Here is a 20,712-nt window from a genome sequence, read left to right as displayed (position 1 = left end):
GATGAACAAAAATGGCATGTCATCTGCATCTTTCCACCTATCTGAATTCATCTGTTAGAAGCAAATGCTAAGGGCTCGTCTACATGAACACTTAGCCCTGGTCTACACTACGGGGTTAGGTCAAATTTAGCCGCATTAGGTCAATTTAAAAATGAATGCTTCTACACAACCAACACTGTTCCGTAGACGTAAAGGGCACTTAAAATCGACTTCTGTGCTCCTCCCCTGTGGGGGGAGTAGCGCTAAAATTGACCTTGCTGGGTCGAATTTGGGGTAGTGCAGACGCAATTCGACGGTATTGGCCTCCGGAGCTATCCCAGAGTGCTCCAGTGTGACTGCTCTGGACAACACTTTGAACTCCGATGCACTAGCCAGGTACAGAGGAAAAGCCCCAGGAAATTTTGAATTTCATTTCCTGTTTGGTCAGCATGGCAAGCTGAGCAGCACAGGTGACCATGTAGTCCCCCAAGAATCACAAACGAGCTCCAGCGTGGACCAAAAGTGAGACACTGGATCTGATTGCTGTATGGGGAGAAGAATCTGTGTAGGCTGAACTCTGATCAAAGAGAAGAAATGCTAACATATATGCCAAAATCGCACAGGGCATGGTAGAGAGAGACTACAACAGGGACACACAACAGTGCCGTGTGAAAGTTAAGGAGCTCAGGCAAGCCTACCAAAAGACAAAATAGGCAAACTGTTGCTCTGGGTCAGAGCCCCATACATGCCGCTTCTGTGATCAGCTGCATGGAATTCTAGGAGGGGATCCTACCACTACCCAACCACTGTCCATGGACACTTGCAAGGGGGGAGTCTCACGCAACAGGGAGGAGGATTTTGTGGATGAGGAAAAGGAGGAGGAGGAGGAGGAGAATGCGCAGCAGGCAAGTGGTGAATCCATTCTCACCAGCAGCCAGGACCTTTTCATCACCCTGGAGCCAATACCCTCCCAAGGCGGGATCCCCAACGCTGAAGCCGGAGAAGGCAGCTCTGGTGAGTGCACATTTGTAACTACAGTACAGGGCTTAATGTTTGATTTGCCCTGAAGAATCAGGTTGCATTCGCAGCCAGTACAGCTACTGGAAAAGTCTGTTAATGTCTCTCAGGATGAAGCGGGAATCCTCCAGGGACATCTCCATGAAGCTCTCCTGGAGGTACTCTGAAAGCCTTTGCAGAAGGTTTCTGGGGAGGGCTGCCTTATTTCGTCCACCATGGTAGGACACTTTACCATGCCAAGCCAGTAGCAAGTAGTCTGGAAACATTGCAGCACAAAGCATGGCAGCGAATGGTCCTGGGTTTTGGTTGCATTCAAGCAACATTCAGTCTATATCTTTCTGTGTTAGCCTCAGGAGAGTGATATCATTCATGGTCACCTGGTTGAAATAGGGGAATTTTTGTAAGGGAACAGTAAAAAGACCCCATTCATGCTGGGTTGTTTGCGCTTAGCTAAAAGGGATCATCCTGGAGAATAGCCACGCGGCAGGGGAAGGGGTGAAGGGATCATTCCAGAGAATAGCCATACGGCAGGGGGAGGGGTGAAGGGATCATCCCAGAGAATAGCCATGCGGTGGGGTGGGGGGAGGTGTGTGCTGCACATCCACCCGAAAACCGCAGCCCCTCCTTTTAAATGTGAAACCCAACCGGCATTGCTTGCTATGGGAAAGGATGGCACTGCAGTTTGAAACCATTCCCACATGTTATGAAGGCATAAGAATCCAACCCCGCGTACCAAAAGGCTTACCATGGCCACCTGGAAACCAAGTTCTGTTGCCCAGCCATTTGTGATATGTCACCATATTGGCAGGCACTCAATATAAAAGGCAAAATGCGACCTTGTACCTAAAGCACATGTGCTGTCTGCTGTGAGTTGTTTGATTCACTGTGAAAGAGTCTCCCTTTTGTTCCCAGAAATGTATCATAAATTTTACTCTCCCTTTTTATCTCCCTCCAGGTGCAAATGTTTCTATGCTCCCCCTATCATCTCCGTCCCTGAGGTTATTGCAGATTAGAAGGTGAAAAAAATGCACTCGTGATGACATGTTTTCTGAGCTCATGCAGTCCTCCCACACTGATAGGGAACAGCTTAATGCATGAAGGCATTCAGTGGCAGAGGCCAGGAAAGCATTAAGTGAGCATGAAGAGCAGAGGCAGGAGGCGATGCTGAGGTTAATGGGGGAGCAAACGGACATGATGAAGAATCTGTTGGAGCTGCAGGAAAGCTAACAAGAGCACAGACCCCCTCTGCATCCACTGTATAGCCACCTGCCCTCCTCCCCAAGTTCCGAATCCTCCTCACCCAGACACCCAAGAAGACGGGGGAGAGGCTCCAGGCACCCAGCCACTCCACTCCAGAGGATGGCCCAAGCAACAGAAGGCTGTCATTCAAACAGTTTTGATTTGTAGTGTGGCTACAATAAGCAATGTGGCCTTGTCCTTCCCTCCTCCCACACCCCACCCCACCCGGGCTACCTTGTCAGTTAGCACACTTTTTTTTAATTAATAAAGAACGAATGCATGGTTTCAGAACAATACTTACTTTATTTCCTTTGCCAGCTGTGATCGAAGGGGGGAGAGTGGTTGGCTTACAGGGAATTAAAATCAACAAAGAGAGCAGGTTTGCAGCAAGGAGAAACACACACAACTGTCACACCGTAGCCTGGCCAGTCATGAAACTGGTTTTCAAAGCCTCTCTGATGCGCAGTGCACCTAGCTGTGCTCTTCTAATCGCCCTGGTATCTGGCTGCTCAAAATCGGCCACCAGGCGATTTGCCTCAACCTCCCACCCCGCCATAAACATCTCCCCCTTACCCTCACTGATATTATGGAGTACATAGCAAGCAGCAATGGGAATGTTGGTTGCGCTGCGGTCTAACCTAGTCAGCAAACAGCGCTAGCGAGATTTTAAATGTCCAAAGGCACATTCTACCACCATTCTGCACTTGCTCAGCCTATAGTTGAACTGCTCCTTACTACTGCCCAGGCTGCCTGTGTATGGCTTCATGAGCCATGGGAGCAAGGGGTAAGCTGGGACCCCAAGGATAACTACTGGCATTTCAACATCCCCAACAGTAATTTTCTGGTCTGGGAAGTAAGTCCCTTCTTGCAACTGCTCGTACAGCCTGGAGTTCCTAAAATTGCGAGCGTCATGCACCTTTCCCGGCCATCCCATGTTGATGTTGGTGAAACGTCCCTTGTGATCCACCAGTGTTTGCAGCACCATTGAAAAGTACCCCTTGCGGTTTACATACTGGTTGGCAAGGTGGTCCGGTGCCAAGATAGGGATATGCGTTCCGTCTATCGCCCCATCGCAGTCAGGGAACCCCATTGCAGCAAAGCCATCCAGTATGACCTGCACATTTCCCAGAGTCACTACTCTTGATAACAGAACGTCAGTGATTACATTGGCTACTTGGATCACAGCAGTCCCCACAGTAGACTTGCCCACTCCAAATTGATTCCCGACTGACCGGTAGCAGTCAAGTGTTGCAAGCTTCCACAGGACTATCACCACTCGCTTCTCAACTGTCAGGGCAGCTCTCATCCTGGTATTCCTGCACTTCAAGGCGAGGGAAAGCAACTCACAAAGTTCAAGGAAAGTGGCTTTATGCATGCAAAAATTTCGCAATCACTGTGAATCATCCCATACCCGCAACACTATGCGGTCCCACCAGTCTGTGCTTGTTTGCTGGGCCCAGAATTGGCATTCCACTGTATCAGCCAGCCCCACTGCCGCCATGATGTCCCAATTGCCACAGCCCATGCTTTCACGAACGTCCGTGTCCATGTCCTCATCACAATCATCCTCGTGCTGGCGTCTCTTAGACTCCAGGATAATGTGTGAGGGGTTTACAATGCTCACAACAGCAGCGGTGAGCTGAGCGGGCTCCATGCTTGCCGTGGTATGGCATCTGCATGGTAACCCAGGAAAAAAGGTGCAAAATGATTGTTTTCACGGAGGGAGGAAGGTAAGGAGGGAGGGGCAACTGACCACATGTACCCAAAACCATCCGGGACAATGTTTCGTCAGGCATTGGGAGCTTAACCCAGAATTCCAATGGGCAGCAGAGACTGCGGGAACTCTGGGATAGCTACCCACAGTGCACCGCTCTGTAAGTCGATGCTAGCCACAGTATTGAGGATGCACTCCGCCGACTTAATGCACTTAGTGGGGACATACACAACTGACTGTATAAAATCGATTTCTAAAAATCGACTTCTATAAAATCGACCTAATTTCATAGTGTAGACATACCCTTAGTCTGAAGCAAGTAGGGGTGTAAATCTACCATACACTAACCTACTGCTAGGGTGACCAGATGTCCCGATTTTACAGGGGCAGTCCCGATGTTTGGGGCTTTTTCTTATATAGGCCCCTATTACCCACCACCCCATCCAATTTTTCACACTTGCTGTCTGGTCTCCCTACCTGCTGCTCAGTAAGTGTCTGCGTGAACCCTGCTGCTATGCACTAAAAAGTTCCCTAGTGGACTTTGATCAAACTCCATTTCAAAGTGGGGCAGATTAAACTGCACTAAGGAACTTCTAGAGTGCAGCAGTAGGATCTTCACAGACACTTAGTGCACAGCAGACTAGTGCGGGGTAGATTACACTCCAGCTTGGTGCAAACTAAATGTTCATGTACACATACCCTAAGTTACATAGACCAAACATGCTTTTTTTCCCCCCCTTGAAGACACTAATTGTTGGTTGAGAAACCTTTCAACAAATGTAAATTAGGAAAGATATTAAATCCACATTTAGGGAGATTTGGTGAATACCTGTCCAACTGAACCACACCCTCTTAGTTATTAAAGCTAATTGCTCATATTCATATGCCATAACTAATGCAGAGCATATAAAAAGATTATCTTGAACAGTATAGTGTCTCCAGGTTGGATTTTTCATTGATGTTCAGCATTGTCCCAACTTTGCTCACATTGGAGTCAATGGTAGGTTTTGTTATACAAGGAGACAACCTGCATTACTATATATAAGAAAGAAGGGATAACACATGGCTCTTAATCTAGCATTTCAGTAAAAAAGCCCATCAAGGGGTATTTCAACACTAAATCCAAAATAACAATGAAAGTGACTGAATATGTGGAGGGACAGAATTGGCAGGTTCAATTTGTCTCCAGTAGTTTAATTTCTGACCTAACACCCATTGCTTGAAATAGAGTAGCTGAGCCGCTAAATGGCAACTGGACACATCTGGTATTGCAATTCCTTTATCATCTTTAGCCACTTGAAATTCTGTCATATTCCGTCTAGTTTTCCTGTTAGTATCTGTATCTCTTGATATTCATAAAATGTAGAACTACCAAACCATAGCAATTTAAAATGATATATGGTCATTGCTTCATTCTTTTCTTCTGTAAAGATAAACCCCATAAATGATGTCACAATAAATAGTGTGTGTGGGAGAGAACTCAGACGGGACTAAAATTTTGAAAAGGTAGACCGGGAAGTTTTAAGGTTAATTTATGTTACTGTGCTCTCACAGGTGCTAATGAATTAAAAAGAAGTTTTGTGTGAAATTTGATGATGGTGATTTTGAGACTGTGGATTAGAGTTAGAAAGGAAATTGGTATGAGAAGACAGAGGCATAGAAGAGGTCAGAAAGAAAATAGCTGGTAGAGGAAATCAAGATAGAAGAGGAAGGGATGCTAAGCCTGGGTTGGCTGCTGAGAGAAAGGAAGGAGGAGATGACAGATTTATAAAGCTCCTGGAGCTGTGTTAGAAGTCTGCTTACCTCTGGGGTAATATAAATAAGATGTAAGGGATTGCATGGAAATTGTCTCCCCCTCCCCCCCCCCCCCAAAGAAGATGGACAAACAGAAACTTGTATGCCTGGAAGGTTTGGAGCTAATTTGAATGGGACACCTGGTATACCAGAGACTGAGATAAATAGCCACCACAGAGAAAGGCAGTGTATTGAAGCACAGCTAGAATCTCCTGGTTCCGTGTGTACAGCACAGATGTGTTTGAAAGCTGTTAGTACAGAGATGATATGGGACTTAAATAAGTAAGTGATACTGGGATCTAAAGCTCATGTATGGTGACACCATTTCTTGTAAGATGCCTAATGGACCAAGCAGTGAAGTTTCCAGAATAATTATGAGGGCATAAATTACTAGAGCTTACTACTCTGTGAGGAAGACATTTATATTAAAGACTGAGAAGTAAGAAGTGATGGAACACTGCAATGCCAAGGACTCTGGATCAGACATCAGAGCTTTGTCAAGTTTGTTAGAACAGCCACTGGGGCAGGAATCAGCTGATAACCCAGAAATTTATGCAAGAACAGGATCTGATATGTCAGGAAGAAAGAATCTGTCCGTCTAGTCTTGAAGAAGCAGTAGTGGATGGTGTCGCAGAAGAAGCAGTAGTATATTTTGGAGTGAAGAATTACATGTTTTCTGGAGGAGGCAAAGAAACACTTTAATCATAGTTTTCTTCTGGAGCAAATATGGGATTTGATCTTTTTATTGGGACGTATTTCATTGGAAATGGTTTGTGGACTAAGTGATAAGGGTTTAAAAATTAGGAACTAATGCATAGGTAATAAATAGTGTATAGTTGAGATGGAAATATAAGGCAATTACATGAATAAATGTTGTAGGAAGGAGCTATCATAATAACTGCTTTAATAGTAACACATCTCATATAGTATTTCCATGTTACAATCACAGTATAAATATTAACTAATGGGACAGAAGGTGTAAGGTATGAACTGGAGAATTCCGATACTACAAGGGCGAGGTCACTCTAAATGCACAAATAGATGGACATGGGTTGAATGTAAGAAACAAAAAAATAGTTATCTAGGAATACTCCAAAACCAACTCCATGATAGAGGAATTGAAGAAGAGCAGTATAGATTTCATCAGCACTACCTGCAACCTTAATTATAGAGAGACTACTACCTTGCCATAATTCATTCAATTAGATCCCTGCAATGAAGTAGAAAGGATTGGACTAGAATCACCTCCAGCCCTAATCCCTTTCAGTCCTAATTCTTATTAATTTACACTTCTGGGTAAGTGGTTGAATCTCCCGTTGCATTCAATGAATGAGCTACAGTCACTTATTGTGGGTCCTGAGATGAGACCAAAGATGAATTTCAGACTGGCAGGCCCATCTGCAAGTGGCACAAATGAAGACAATTGTAGATGAATGTGTGCTGCTTTTAGCTTTATGCTTCAAACGTCTCTCTTTGGTTGCAGTAATCTGAGAGCTCTCAAAATCTTTCAGTCTGATAAAGCAGAGCTGCTGCCATTGGATCTTATCATGCGCTAAGAGCTCCCAGGTGTTGTGGGCAACATTGGAAGATTGGAGGTTGGCCTTGAAGAGTCTCTTCATAATATTTTCTTGGTTTGCCTCTAAAACGAGTTCTATTCTGCAATTCTCCATAAGAGATGGCCTTTAGTATTCTACTGTCAGACGGTATGACTGCACCACTATGAAATCGTCAATGTCTGTGATGTTGCAGCACTCAAGGACCTTTGTGTTTGAAACCAAATTTTGCCATGAATTCCTGTTAGCTGCTGTAGACATCATAGGTGGAAGTGTGTTATGTGATGTTGGTAAGTAATCCACATATAGAGAAGTGTGGTGATGATGATGGTCAGCTAAACATTAATTTTTGTTTGCAGTCTGTTCATTCCTGAGACAATGCTGAAGTTTTCTGAAGTCATCTCTAGCTGCATCAATGCACTTCGTAATGTCATCATCAATCATTACATCTCGTGAAATGACACCGCCTAGGTAGCAAAATTGGTCAACAACAGTACATTGTCAATGGACACAAATGGAGTAGTTGCAATACTTTCCAGTCAAGGCTGGACCATGACTTCTGGCTTTTTTTAGGCAGATCATTAAGCCAAAACGTTTTCCTGCACTCGCAAAACAGTCAGTGAGCACCTAAATGTCCCTGAGGTTATGGGCCAATAAAGCATAATCATCAGTGAACAGTCATTTGCAAATAACTTTCTTCATTACTTTTGTCTTCACATTGAGGCGATGCAGATTCAAGACACATCCAGCCAGATGTTTCTGCATATAAATGCCACAATCACTGTCCCTACATGCATCTATTAGGACAGCTGCAAACACAATGCTGAATAATATTGGAGAAAGAACACAGCCTTGTCTTATTCCATTCGTGATTACAAAGAGATCTAAGAAGCAGCTTTGGTCAAGGGCATGACCCTGCAATCCTGCATGAAAAGATTTAACAATGTTGACAAACTTATTGAAAAGCACTGTCCACAGGGCATCTCTATTTACAGAGTGAAAAGCCTTAATAAAAGTGCGAAAAAATATATATGACTGGATTCTGCTCACAACATTTCTCCTGAATTTGCTAGATGCAAAGATCATATCTTAAGTACCATGCACACCCTGGTTTTCAAGCAGTATCTTCTCTGAAAGCTGGTTTAGTGTGACTCAGGCAAGTGTCTTTCCTGCAGTGGCAAGAAGCAAGATTGCCTTTTATCTTGTAAAGGTGAATAATGTTGGCATCTTTAAGTTCCTCTGGCACTGCCTCCTGTTCCCAAACCTTAAGTAGAGGCCTTTGAGCTTCCTGATCAGCCCATGGCCCCCACATTTGAAGATCTCTGCAGGAATGCCATCTGAAGCTGCTGCTTTGTCACTTGTCACTCGCAGGACAGCTTTCCATACTCTAGCTATGTTTGGCAGAATTGAAAGGTTTACCATGAGGGGGAGTGGTGTGTTGCTAATACCTCTTCCCGACACTGAAAAAAACAAAACAAACTTTATAACACTGAAAATACAGCTAAATAAAGAAGGCAATGTTGGCAATGGAAAGGTTCTAATTTAACAAAAGTGGACCCAAACTTGGACCCCAGATGCAACCATCCCCACTCCCTGAAGTAGAGAGAAATCTGAATTCAGTTACATATCATGGACATCTCTCTAATTTTCACCAATCTCTACACCCCAAAGGAATTCTGACCTCTGTTGCCAGCCTACCGTTGGCACACTATGAGATGACTAGGCCGAAGCAACCATTACGTTTGAGCACATAAGATTAGGCAGTATTCTGGGACGTCTGCAATGCATAGAGTAGGTACTATGGAGTGAGTTAAAGAAAAAGCAAAAGCATTAACTCTGAATTTCATTTTTGTACTTCATTAGCTAGAGGCCATATGAAAATAGACTAAAAATCAGCACAGGATTCTTGATTACAATCTTTGAACAGATGGGCATTTTAATCTTGAAATGATGACCAGCTTATCTGTAGTTTTCTACTTATCATGAGTGATCTATATCTTGTTTATCCAGGCTAATCAAGTACAGAAAGTTTATTAAGATAATATCATTCAAAGTTATCACCAGTTAGGCTCTTTAATCTTGATGCAGTTTTGCTGCACACTCTATTTCATTTAACAGGTCTGTGAGCCAACAAAAGCTAGGGTTTGAGGGTTATCATTTACAGGCCTGCAATGATTCTTTACTCAACAACAAGCAACTTTAAAAGCCCAGTTTAAATTGATGGCAAAAGGTTACTGTCATGACAACTTTGACAGGTTGAACATGAGCCCTGAAAACAGGATAGTAGGAGGAAATCACCAAAAAACAATCAGGTTGCTGTGTTTCTTGGTGACCCTGAGACCTTGGCCCCTGGCTCTGTCCACTGAATTGCCTTTTGCATTTCAAAGGTGAAATAAGGGGACAGAATCTCAGGTGGTTTAAATCAGTATATCTTTGTGGGGCTTGTGCCAATTTACATGAGCTGAAAATTTAGCCAGTTAGCTATACACCTGAGTAACTTCGATGCAGAGAATGATAAATTAGAGGTTCATTTTTCCAAACGTGTAAATATTAGAGGTGGTCAAAATATTCACAATGATTTTTGGTTTTTTGTGTTTGTTTCCCTCCTCCCCTCGATTTTAATGTGTCTGTTTTTGAGATTCCAGAACCTTCATCAAACTGGTGAAATTTTACAAAAGATTGAAAATTTTCAGCCAAGTTCTGTGATGAGAGATTTTCACATCCCAGTAGGACGACCCTGGAAAATTCAGAGGAACATTTCCACATATACTTGTTAGAATGTATGATAGGGCTAATTGATTTGAATTGGTCTTAAATGTAACATAGAACTCTTTCCGGTTCCATGATTGGTTGAGTCTGTGCTACTCCCAGTGGGCAGAAGGGTGAGTGACAAGGAGAGCTTCTGGATTTGATAGGATAGATGAGTCTCTGTGCTGTGAACCTTGTTTTAAAGTTTTCCATTAGATTTATATATCCTTCTGTTTTGAGTAGGAGTGCACATTTTTCCATTTCTCTTCTGGATGTGGAACCAGAATGCATGGTTTCTGGCTTACTTTGCCTGTGTGTATAGTACTATTATCAATGTGTCTATGAATGAAGCACTGTTTGTGGATGAATCTGGCTCTCCCTGTCTTTCCTCCACAAACCAGAAACTGCCAAAGATAGCTGCCATGGGAAATCTCTGACATTTCAAAGCATAAGTAGATTTCACACCCAATACTTTAAAAAAGAAATCAATAAGTTATTGAAATTTCATGAAAAGTTGACTAGGAAGAGCTTGAAAACAAACTAGTGAACAATTTTACCAATCAATTTCATCCAGCCTTAATAAGTAGGAGGTTGTTACTGCCCTTTATACCACATGACACCAGTTATTGTGCTGTAAACTGCTACAGCTTGGGGTTATTGATTTTACTCATCTCTTTAATTATTAAAGTGACCCAAGGCTTGGTTTGGTCAGCCATGCAGGACACGCTTACACCTTAATGATGTCAAATGCTATTGTCAGGGTGGGGGAATCGCAGTGTCTATAGTTTAATGCTTTTTTACATGGCAATTATTCCCTGGACTATAGAACAGTTGCAGGTCAATTAAGTGTCAAACCTGGAGGCCATCTGTCTCTTTTTTTACCTTTCTGTGACCAAACCCTAACAGGAATTACTTTTAGTAAATATCATGCTTGCTGTCTTTGATAAACTTGCCTTCTTCATAACCAAAATCTTGGATTCAAAATAATATATACCTTCCCAAAGACATGGCAGTTCTTGTCTTGAGCCAAATTCAGCACCAGCATAGACAAGCACAGCAACCCGGAAATCAACCAGTGGTGTGACTAAAGCTTAAAATAATATTTTCTTTAAACTTGGTTTAAAATAGAGATGGGCCTAATATGCAAAATTCACATGTAGATCTCAGTCTATATCAGAGCTATCTCCAAGTTTAAAATTGGTGGTTCTTGCATGGTCCAATCTTTTTAAAATAGGAATCTGGATTCAAATCTGACCAGAAGTATAATCGTAGTGATGGCGCATAGCAAGTTCAGGCTCTTCTCTAGTTTTCAATATGTTCTATAAACCCTACGTGTCTTCCAGCCTGATCTAAAAACAGCTCAGTGCTTCTGTGTGATAGGTATTAGAGCTTCCACACATCAACTAAATATGTGGAAATGCTAAAAATTCCGGTATCTCAGGAATCCTGTCCCCCTGCTTCACTGGGGTTAAAATCCCTTCAAGCAATAGATAAAATTGCTTTAAATTAAACCTTGTGAATAATATATCTATTAATAAGATTTCCAGGATGCTTATAAAAAAAGTAACAACCTCAAACAGCTCTATCTTATATCACTATGAATATTTGAGATAATTAGCCCTTTAATTTCATTTTGAAAGTGTGAAGGATGCCCTTTTATTCCTTCCTTGTTTTTTTTCTTTTCTAGCAGGCATCCCTAGCCTTATTGTTTAGTGGCCCAGCATATTTTCATAGAAAGCCTGCAGCAAGTGGCTTGACTATCATAAAACCTTACATCTGTTATATTAACAGCATTTAAAAAACATTTAAAATCAGGATGTTAATAACAAAAAAAAAAAAGCATAGAAAGAGACATATTTCAAGAGGCTTCCAGTTTTTTGTGCCCGGGGATTTTTATATCTCCAGTCTGCATAAACAATTCTTGTGTTTTGGACAGGCAATGTAATCTAATGGAATAGGAGTCAGGAACTCCTGAATTCTTATTCTCACTCTGCCACTGACTTCCTCTATGGCTTTGGGAAAGTCTCTATCTCTTACACACTTGAGTCCACTCAGAAACTGAGGCTAGTGCACAATATCTGCTTAAAAATGATATTTCAACTAAAGAGTATATTACACCAGTGCTCTAGAATATGCACTAGTAAATTTCTGGAAGGATTCCAAGATGCTGATGTTAGCCTATGAAGTCCTAAGTGGCCTGGGACCTGCCTACCTGAAAATTTACCCCTCTTTCCATGTCATGCTTCCTCAGCTGAAATCAGTAGAGGCTTTCAGATTGAAACTTCTTCACTGTGTGCCTGGTCCAATCCCAGTGAAGTTCATGGAAGAATGCCAACTGATTTCAATGGACTTTGGATCAGGCCTTATAAACAGGAAGAAGGTTCTGGAACAACGTTCCTTATGGTGGGTCCTTTGCTCTCTCCCACATTTGGTCCACCATAGTCCTTATTTGTTACCCTTCATAGGAAGTTGCAACGCTCATTCCACCCCACCACCCTGTCCTTTTAAGGAAAGGTCGAGCTGAGGGTTGGAGGAATTTGGTTTTGTTTTATTATTCTCACTTAGCGGGTGGACATTTCTTTATCTTCAAGGAGGGATAAGCAGTACTTTACATTGAGTTTTGGGATGGCCCTGGTGTAAGATGGTTGTCTATAGAGATTTTTATAAATATAAATGAATAAACACAATTATACTTGTAAATGGCTTACACATCCCACCCTCCTTTCTACCTTCCCAAATATATGGCTTTCTTTGGCAAGAGGAGCTACTAGAAGCAAATTTGCAATTGATATGTTGCTATATGGATTTTTAAAAACTACCTCTTTTGCAATATGTTTAAAAAAGAATCTTGGCTGATTACAACTGCAGCTCCAGTTCCGTTTAGGGGAAAAAAATATGGCTTTATATTCCCTCCCACTGATTTTCAACTAAAACAGAACTTAGTTGCCTGCTGATCCTGCTGGCTTTTTTAAATGAAAAACTTATTCTTTTTAAACTACTGGAAAATTATGTTTAAAAATCAGCATAATTTCATTGCCTTTTATTTCTGTCTGTCATGAAAACTGCTAGGCTGCTTTCTGGAACAACCCAATGTAATTTAATCCACAAATTTAGTTATAGTTATGAATATACTGAGTGAAAAATATTTTAATGATCCAGAGATATTAGTGACTCTACCGTAAAATTGGCTGTGTGCATACATTGGAAAAAAAATCTGTGTCTATAGGTGCCTCTATCTGTACAGCAGATAATTGTATAATATTGAGACTTGGCAGGTTTTGTAAGAAATGAATGTGTCTAACCAATGTACCATATGTGGTTGAGCCATTTAAATTGCAGAGGGGTGTAGAATTTAGTTCAAAGTGATGATATCACAGCCCATCATATTTAATTGGGAGTGGGGGGCGCGGGATTAAGGTCTATTGAAAATGACAACCATATTAATTTCCTAGATAACCTGGGTGCTTTGCAACATCTTCAGTATCTCTTCCTAAGTGTGTGACCTGGGGAGGTGGGACCTAGGAAGAACTTTAAATGGTTCGGAGTTCAAATTTAGCTAAGATCAAAGTTCACAAGCTTTTCTCAACTTTTTGACTGTGTAAATTCAGCCTGGGTCGTTTGCAAGGATAGGTCTTCTGGTGAATTTTCCAGCACTTCCATTCCTAGTGACCAGTGCAATGGCTGAAATATTGTGGGGTACATCAGCCCTTTTCAGTTACTTTACTTGGCAGCACATCAGGTGTGTAGTGCCACTGATAACAGGAAAGAGCTGAAGGGGCGCAATCTGCTAGATCCATTGATTGCTACCATTTGGTGGGTTCCAACATACACTCTAACAAATGGGTCAAACTGAAAGATGATTCACAGATGTTAAGGCCAGACACTACCATGATCGTTTAGTCCAGGGGTTCCCAAACGTGGTTCACGGCTTGTTCAGGGTAAACTCCTGGCGGGCTGCGAGATACTTTGTTTACCTGAGCGTCCACAGGTACTGCCCTTGCAGCTCCCAGTGGCCGCGGTTCACCGTTCCTGGCCAATGGGAGCTACGGGAAGCAGTGTGGGCCAGGCCATCACTTCCCGTAGCTCCCATTGGCTGGGAACAGTGAACCGACGCCACTGGGAACTGCGAGCGGCCATACCTGCTTACCCTGAACAAGCCACAAACCCCTGGTATAGTCTGACTTGCATCACACAGGCCATAATATTTCACCCAGTGATTCCTACATCAATCCTATAATTTCTGTCATAGCTTTTAGAAACCCAACAATCCCAATCTTGATTTAAAAATGTAATGTGATAAAGAATCCACCACATCTCTTGGTAAATTATTTCAATGGTTAATTACCTTCACAGTTAAATATGTATGCCTTATTTCCAGTCTGAAATAGCTAGGACTCTCAGAAAATGTCATAAAAACCCTAGGCGCACCAATTTAAACAGCTACAATTGAACATTAGATTAGTGTACTCAATTGACCCTTAAGGGAAAGTCCAAAGAAGCTTAGAGTTTCTCAGTACTCAGAATGTTCCCTTTCAGTCTATTGCTCCAATGCAGGTCATGTAGCCAGTGTTTGTTTCTGTGATATACCTAATTGAGAGCCCCTCCATGTTACTCTTCCTTGCCAAAGCATCAGCTCTCACATAGCTCCTGCCAGGAGGCTGCCCCACCACTGCTTGATTGGTGTCCAACTAAGATGTGAGCTCTGATGCAATTCAGAGGTGTTCTCTTTCTTCCCAGATCATCCTGGCTTTTCAAATTCCCTAAACGCTGTTTATTTTCTCACCCTCTGTTACTTCTTTTGGTTTTCCCCTCTAACCATCACTCCATTTTTCATTATATGAGTTTCTATTGCACCCCTCACCATAGAATCATGGCAAGGTTTGTGCAAGTAGGAGAGCCTTGCATTGTGTTGCAAAGGCGGTAAAACTTGAACTCACTCTGATCTCTTGTGACAAGAGGTGCCACTGTTGGGGCCCTTCCTTGAGAATATATTGCCCCAGAAACCTTTACCTGGGTCCTGTTAGTTACAGCATCCCGTTTCTGGGGAGTGCAAAGTGAAGACCTCCTGGAGATTGCTAGATCCGAGGCTAGATCTGAGGGTTTTGAGGATTGGAGATGGAACCAAAAACCTTCTCTGGAATTGCATTGGGAGTCATTGTAAGGCACAGAGCAGAGGATTCATTTGCTATGGCGTAAGGAAGTAGGTGTCCCCCGCAGAACTTGGTTTGCCCTCTTCTGACTTTTCATAGGTCTGCATGTCTTCCACTCCTCACCCCTGACTTTGCAGGATATAATAAAATTGCATACAATGTTCTACACAACTTTGCCCCTCCCCCAAATTTTTCTGAAGTTGCACCACTGGCACGGAGTAGCAGTGTGATATGATCGTGTTCTATACTTTGTTCTCCTCAGGATGTGAATGCTACACCTAATACCAGCTTTTCAGTTATATTGATTAATAAACACTCAGAAGCCAGGCTTGTCAGAAGAAAAAAAGAATTTTTAAAAATAAACTACAAAAGGACTCAGCTCAGCCTGAGTCGGTCCAGGCTTTTGGGAGGATGTCATTCACAGCGGGCATGTTCAGAGCCTTACCACCACTATTAGCATAGTCACTCCCATGTTAACATGATTTTAACTCATTTGGAATATAGGAGCATGGGGATTGCCACACTAAATCAGAGCCATGGTGCAGCAAGCTTTGTGTCCTGTCTCTGCCAATGCCCAGGACCAGATGCTTCCAGGGGAAGGAATGAGGAGAATTTCTTTCTAAACTCCATCTGTTGGTTTATTACAGTCACTCTCATACTAGTAATTTGGTACCCACCCTTAGAGTCATGGGGAGAAAAGAGGGTCTCTCTTCTCCTCTTGTCCATTCTATCCTCTGTTCTTCTTCCTCAAGAGCAGCAGCCTCTAAGCTTTCCTAGTAAAATGGATCACAGTCTTGTAAACTTCACTTTACTGCTGCTGCCTGTGCTCACCAGAGAATGTTTCCCACTCGCTCCTGGCAAGTGGGCGAGTGTCTTTTTCAAGCCCTGTAAAAATGGAAAAACTAACAGATGGCAGATATGGCCTCTGTGCCTGAAGTCCCTTCACACCACTCTGCTCTGTTTTCCATCACTACTATTCCAATGTGCTTTCCCTTGGAATTCATTGGAAAATTCCCATTGGGTTGGCTTGCTACATTGCCTTCTCCAGCTTGCTTTTTCTCAGTTGTAATTTAGAGAAATTAAGACTTTCTATGTCCATGTAGACATATATTTATAGTAGGTTTCAAAGGAAGAATAACAGGTCTTGCTAAGACTTGTATCCCTGGCAGTACACTTCAGAGAATTATAAATCATTTTCAATGTGATCTGTGCTTCTATCAAACCTATTGCTTCCATTACATCACACAGCCTAGTGCTACATAATATCATTTGTTTCCTTAGCCATTTTTATGGCTTTTGATGCTTTAAGCACTTTCACAGTGATATAAAACACAATATTCAAAACATTCACTAATGTAATAATAATTTCTATAACGATAACTAATTATTACTCACCGATAATGACAAAGATGCATGTTCAAGCAGTGTTGACTAGCAGATAAAGCCATGGGCTGGACTTTAGGAGATCTGGTTCACTTCCCAGTTCTGGCACTGGCCTGCTGGTTGACCCAGGGCAAGTCATGCTCTGTACTTCAGTTTCCCCATCTGTAAATTGAGATAATGATAGTGACTTCCTTTGCAGAGCGTTTCAGATCTAAAGATAAAAAACACAACATAAGACGTAGCTATTATTATTCATATGCTTTGGCCTCAATTATCCGTTGTGTCTGAAGTCCACGCACATGGTTCTACACATATGGTGTGAGGAGGAGCCATCAAGGAGACAGTTCTGCCTACATGTGCTGGCTTGACCCTAACCTCAGTAAGGGCAGCCTAGGATCTACTGGACCATATGCAACTGGTGTAAAGTGCCTAGGTAGGAGACCTTGCACAAGTGGAGGACTGGTGAAGCAGAGGTCAACTACACCTAGAACTGTGTGAAGAACCAATTTGGTAGCTGAACCAAAAATAAAATAAAATTTGAAGAAATCAGGAAATTTGGAAAAGTCATTAAAATTCATTTCATGTTGTTTTGGGGAATTTTTTAGCATTTTACAATTATTTTAAAAATAAAATTGAGGGAAATTCCAAAATAAAATCTCTTTCCAACTGAAAAGTTGAAATGTTTTGTTTCAGAAATGCTAAAATGAATTGCTACGACATTTCCACTCTTTTCTATGTCTGTCTGTCTATCTTGCCGGAAACAATTCACCAGTATTGACCTAAATTTGTGGATTGTTTCAGTAAACCTAAATCTGCATTTTTTGTTGAAAAAAAGGTTTTGCACAAATAATTTCACCCAATGTCAACTCCATGCTGCTCCCAACTCATCCCAGACACATTGGAGTAACAGAGCCACCTCTGCCAGGGTTTATGCAAGCAGAGAGTTCCTTTCTGCAAGCGGAATTCTCTGCTGGCCATATTCAGCCAGAATCCACCTCTGTTGTGCTATCTGGCTAGTGCAAAGAAGCTAGATCATACATCTGACCCTTCGTCTCTTGTACTTTCCGTTCCCTAATTACCCAGGAAAAGATGTTGACTGGTAGGTTAATGAATCTGAGCTCTGGTATAAAGACTGAAAGCTACCAAAAGTCACTAAAGAACTAATAACTAGGGAAAACTACAGTGCATATTAATACTATAGCAGGTTATGGCAGCACAGCTCACTGCACTCTCTGCACTCTTTGCCAGCTTAAACAGTTAAGAAAAATAGTAGCTCACTGCTTCCTAATATTTCTTGACTTGAAATAAAGTTGTTTTTTGGTTTGGTTTGTTTTTATTCAAAGAAATATACACACACAAACACCTTGCACTGAAGATTAACAGATCCAGATCTCCAGTGTACAAATGAAAGTGTGGGTGTGTGTAGGGGTGGCAGTATTTCCCTACTTCTGGTACAGCTCCCCCCTTTTTCTGGCTACTGGTAAAATAGCTCTACCAAGGAAGATTTTATTCTCTTCCATAAAGATATTTCTGAAGGGCAAGGTTTTTGAGTTTAATCTGTGATCATTAAAAAAAAAAAAGTCTAACACAAATTGTACCACTATCTATTATTTAATACCGAACTCTGACGGAGCACTTTTTAATCATAGTCCTCAAAGTGCTTTAAAAAGGCAGGTAACTAACAATATCCCTTGCTGCTTACTCATCATTATATATTGCGGCTTTCTAATTTTTCAATAGATTTACAGAATTTATAATATAGATGCTTCAACATCCAGACTTTGTAGGAGTTGTGGGGAGTGAAGGGGATTGATTTAGTGAAAAGAGTTTAAACCCTTCTCTCAGAATCTAGTGTTGAATTGGGCTTTGAGTCTGCAACTGTGCGTGGGTGCAGCACTGTACTAGCCTGTAGTCAATTGCAGAATTCGGCCAGTAGATCAGGGGTAGTCAATTATTTTTTGTCAAAGTCCAAATTTCTTCATCAAGGTGCAGACTACAGAGAAAATAATAATAATAATAATAATTAATAATAAACAATAATGATAATAATAAGTAAATAAAAAGATTTTATGGTCTGTCCAAAAGCACATGGTGGTACATGGTGGCCCACCATCTGCCGATTGACTACCCCTGCCTTAGACAATAGGTCTGCTTCTGTTTAATTCAGTGTCAAAATTATTATTGCTTGCAAAGGGGATAGAATCAGGCCCAGCAGTGATTTTAGTACATAGGACAGCTTTGGTCTTGCTCACTACTTGCAAGTATGTTGAAAATATTAAGATAGTAATTTTAAGAACAAAACTGAAAGGAATTGTTAGCGGCCTCTGCCTGCATTATAAAAATAACCCAAGATCACCTTGAGAAGGTGTCCCTGCTAGAATCTATCCTTTGAGCCAGGCATATAGGTTTAAAGCAGTACAAAAGTCAAGTGATAAATTTTGCACTGATGCAAAACTGTGATCCATTTTGCAAGTAGCTTTCATTATCTTCATCACACATGATAATGCCTTTTAATATTTGTATATGTGTGTGTGCGTGCACACACATGCTGGGTTTTTTTTCTCTCACACAGATTATTCAAACCTGGCAGAGCTCCACTGTTTAAAACTTATCATGTAAACTGAGCTCTCAACTAAATTTCAAATAATTAAAAGTCCAGTAAATTTTATCTTTAAAAAGGAAATTAACAGTCAGTCCTCAATGCTGCATTTTATAGATATCTAATATTAAAATACAAAAGCCAGTGGGCCAGATCCTCAGCAGGTGTAAATTGACTTCAGTGGAGCTCCACTGATTTACATCTGCTGAGGATTTAGCCCAGTATTACTCGGCTGCTGGTTTGCTGAGATCACAGCCTATCATGCTGATCAATATTGTCTCATTATTTCCTTGTACTCCCCTGTCAGTCTGTTGTGTCTTGTCTTCTACTGAAGGCTTGTCTACACTTACCGGGGGATCGATGCACAGCAATCGATGTATCAGCAGGCGATTTAGCGCTAGTGAAGAAGGCTGCAGATCGCTCTCCTGATGACTCCTATATTCCACCAGATCGAGAAGAGTAAGGGGAATCGACAGAAGAGCATCTCCTGCTGACATTGCGTCGTGTGGACCCCGCGGTAAGTAGATCTAAGCTACGTCGACTTGAGTTACGCTATTCAAGTAACTCATATTGCGTAGCTTAGATCGATTTTTCCCTGTAATGTAGACAAGGCCTTAGACTGTAATCCTTTAGGGCCAGGGAGTGTCTTTTTTATCTGTCTCTGTACAGTGCCTAGCACAATGGGGTTCTGGTCCATGACTGGGGCTCCCATGTGCTATGATAATACAAATAATAATAACTATTACTAATAATGATATTGCTTTTGTTAAATATTATGAAAGAATGTATACAACATGAGGATGATGCAATCCTTCTTAGCAGCTTAGGTTGGCCCTAGAGCTGAGGAATCTGGTTCTTTCAATATGAGAGCTGCTATGCCTGTTCCTTGAACTCAGCATCTCTGAAGTTTAAAAAAACAAAACCGGCACAAAAAAAGGCTCAATTTTAGAAATTTTTGGGGGTAGAGGGTTTTCTTTGCCTTCTGCCAAAATTCTTTTCCCCATTCTGAAATTGGTTAAGGCATCAAATCTGCTGTTATTTTGTAATGAGATGAGAGTGATTATCTCCAATGAACTGGTAGCTTTTTAAAACATTCTCAGTAGAGCAGGTTGGGAATTCTCCAACAAAACATTTTTCATCAGAAAATGCTGGCTAGCTGAAATGAAAGGATGGATTTCAACAAATCTCCCTATTAGAAAAAAAGTTGAAATTTTAAAAAAATGTTCCATTTTAATGTTTTTGAAATGTAACATTTCATTTTTTGGTTTGAAATGATTTTTCTTTAATTTATACTAAAAACAAACATCCCTTTCCCCCCCCAAAAACCCTAAAAAAGTAAACTGAAATGAATTCTTTCAAAATGATCGGATCAATTACAATGTTTCATTTCAGTTCCCCCAAAATTTCAGCTTATCGAGTCACAACAATTACTGAGATTTTTGATTTTCCGTCCTGATTTGGAATGGGAAAATTTTCAAAATCTCAAATTCCTGCTGACCTGCAAAACCATTTTCCTACACAGTTCTAATTTTTAGG

At 41.5% G+C, this 20,712-nt stretch overlaps 1 long non-coding RNA gene across 1 annotated transcript in view; it reads right to left on the bottom strand.

The window, feature by feature from the left end:
* LOC119566462 overlaps nucleotides 1-20,712 on the bottom strand; it is a 77,632-nt gene that overhangs the window by 45,679 nt on the left and 11,241 nt on the right. Inside the window, exon 2 of the long non-coding RNA XR_005225602.2 lies at nucleotides 16,590-16,788. This is a non-coding gene — a long non-coding RNA (uncharacterized LOC119566462). The remainder of the gene's footprint in view (nucleotides 1-16,589; nucleotides 16,789-20,712) is intronic.

Source organism: Chelonia mydas, chromosome 6 (assembly GCF_015237465.2).
Source record: "Chelonia mydas isolate rCheMyd1 chromosome 6, rCheMyd1.pri.v2, whole genome shotgun sequence".
NCBI classification, from domain to species: domain Eukaryota; kingdom Metazoa; phylum Chordata; order Testudines; family Cheloniidae; genus Chelonia; species Chelonia mydas.
This window is presented reverse-complemented; position numbering and strand designations above follow the sequence as displayed.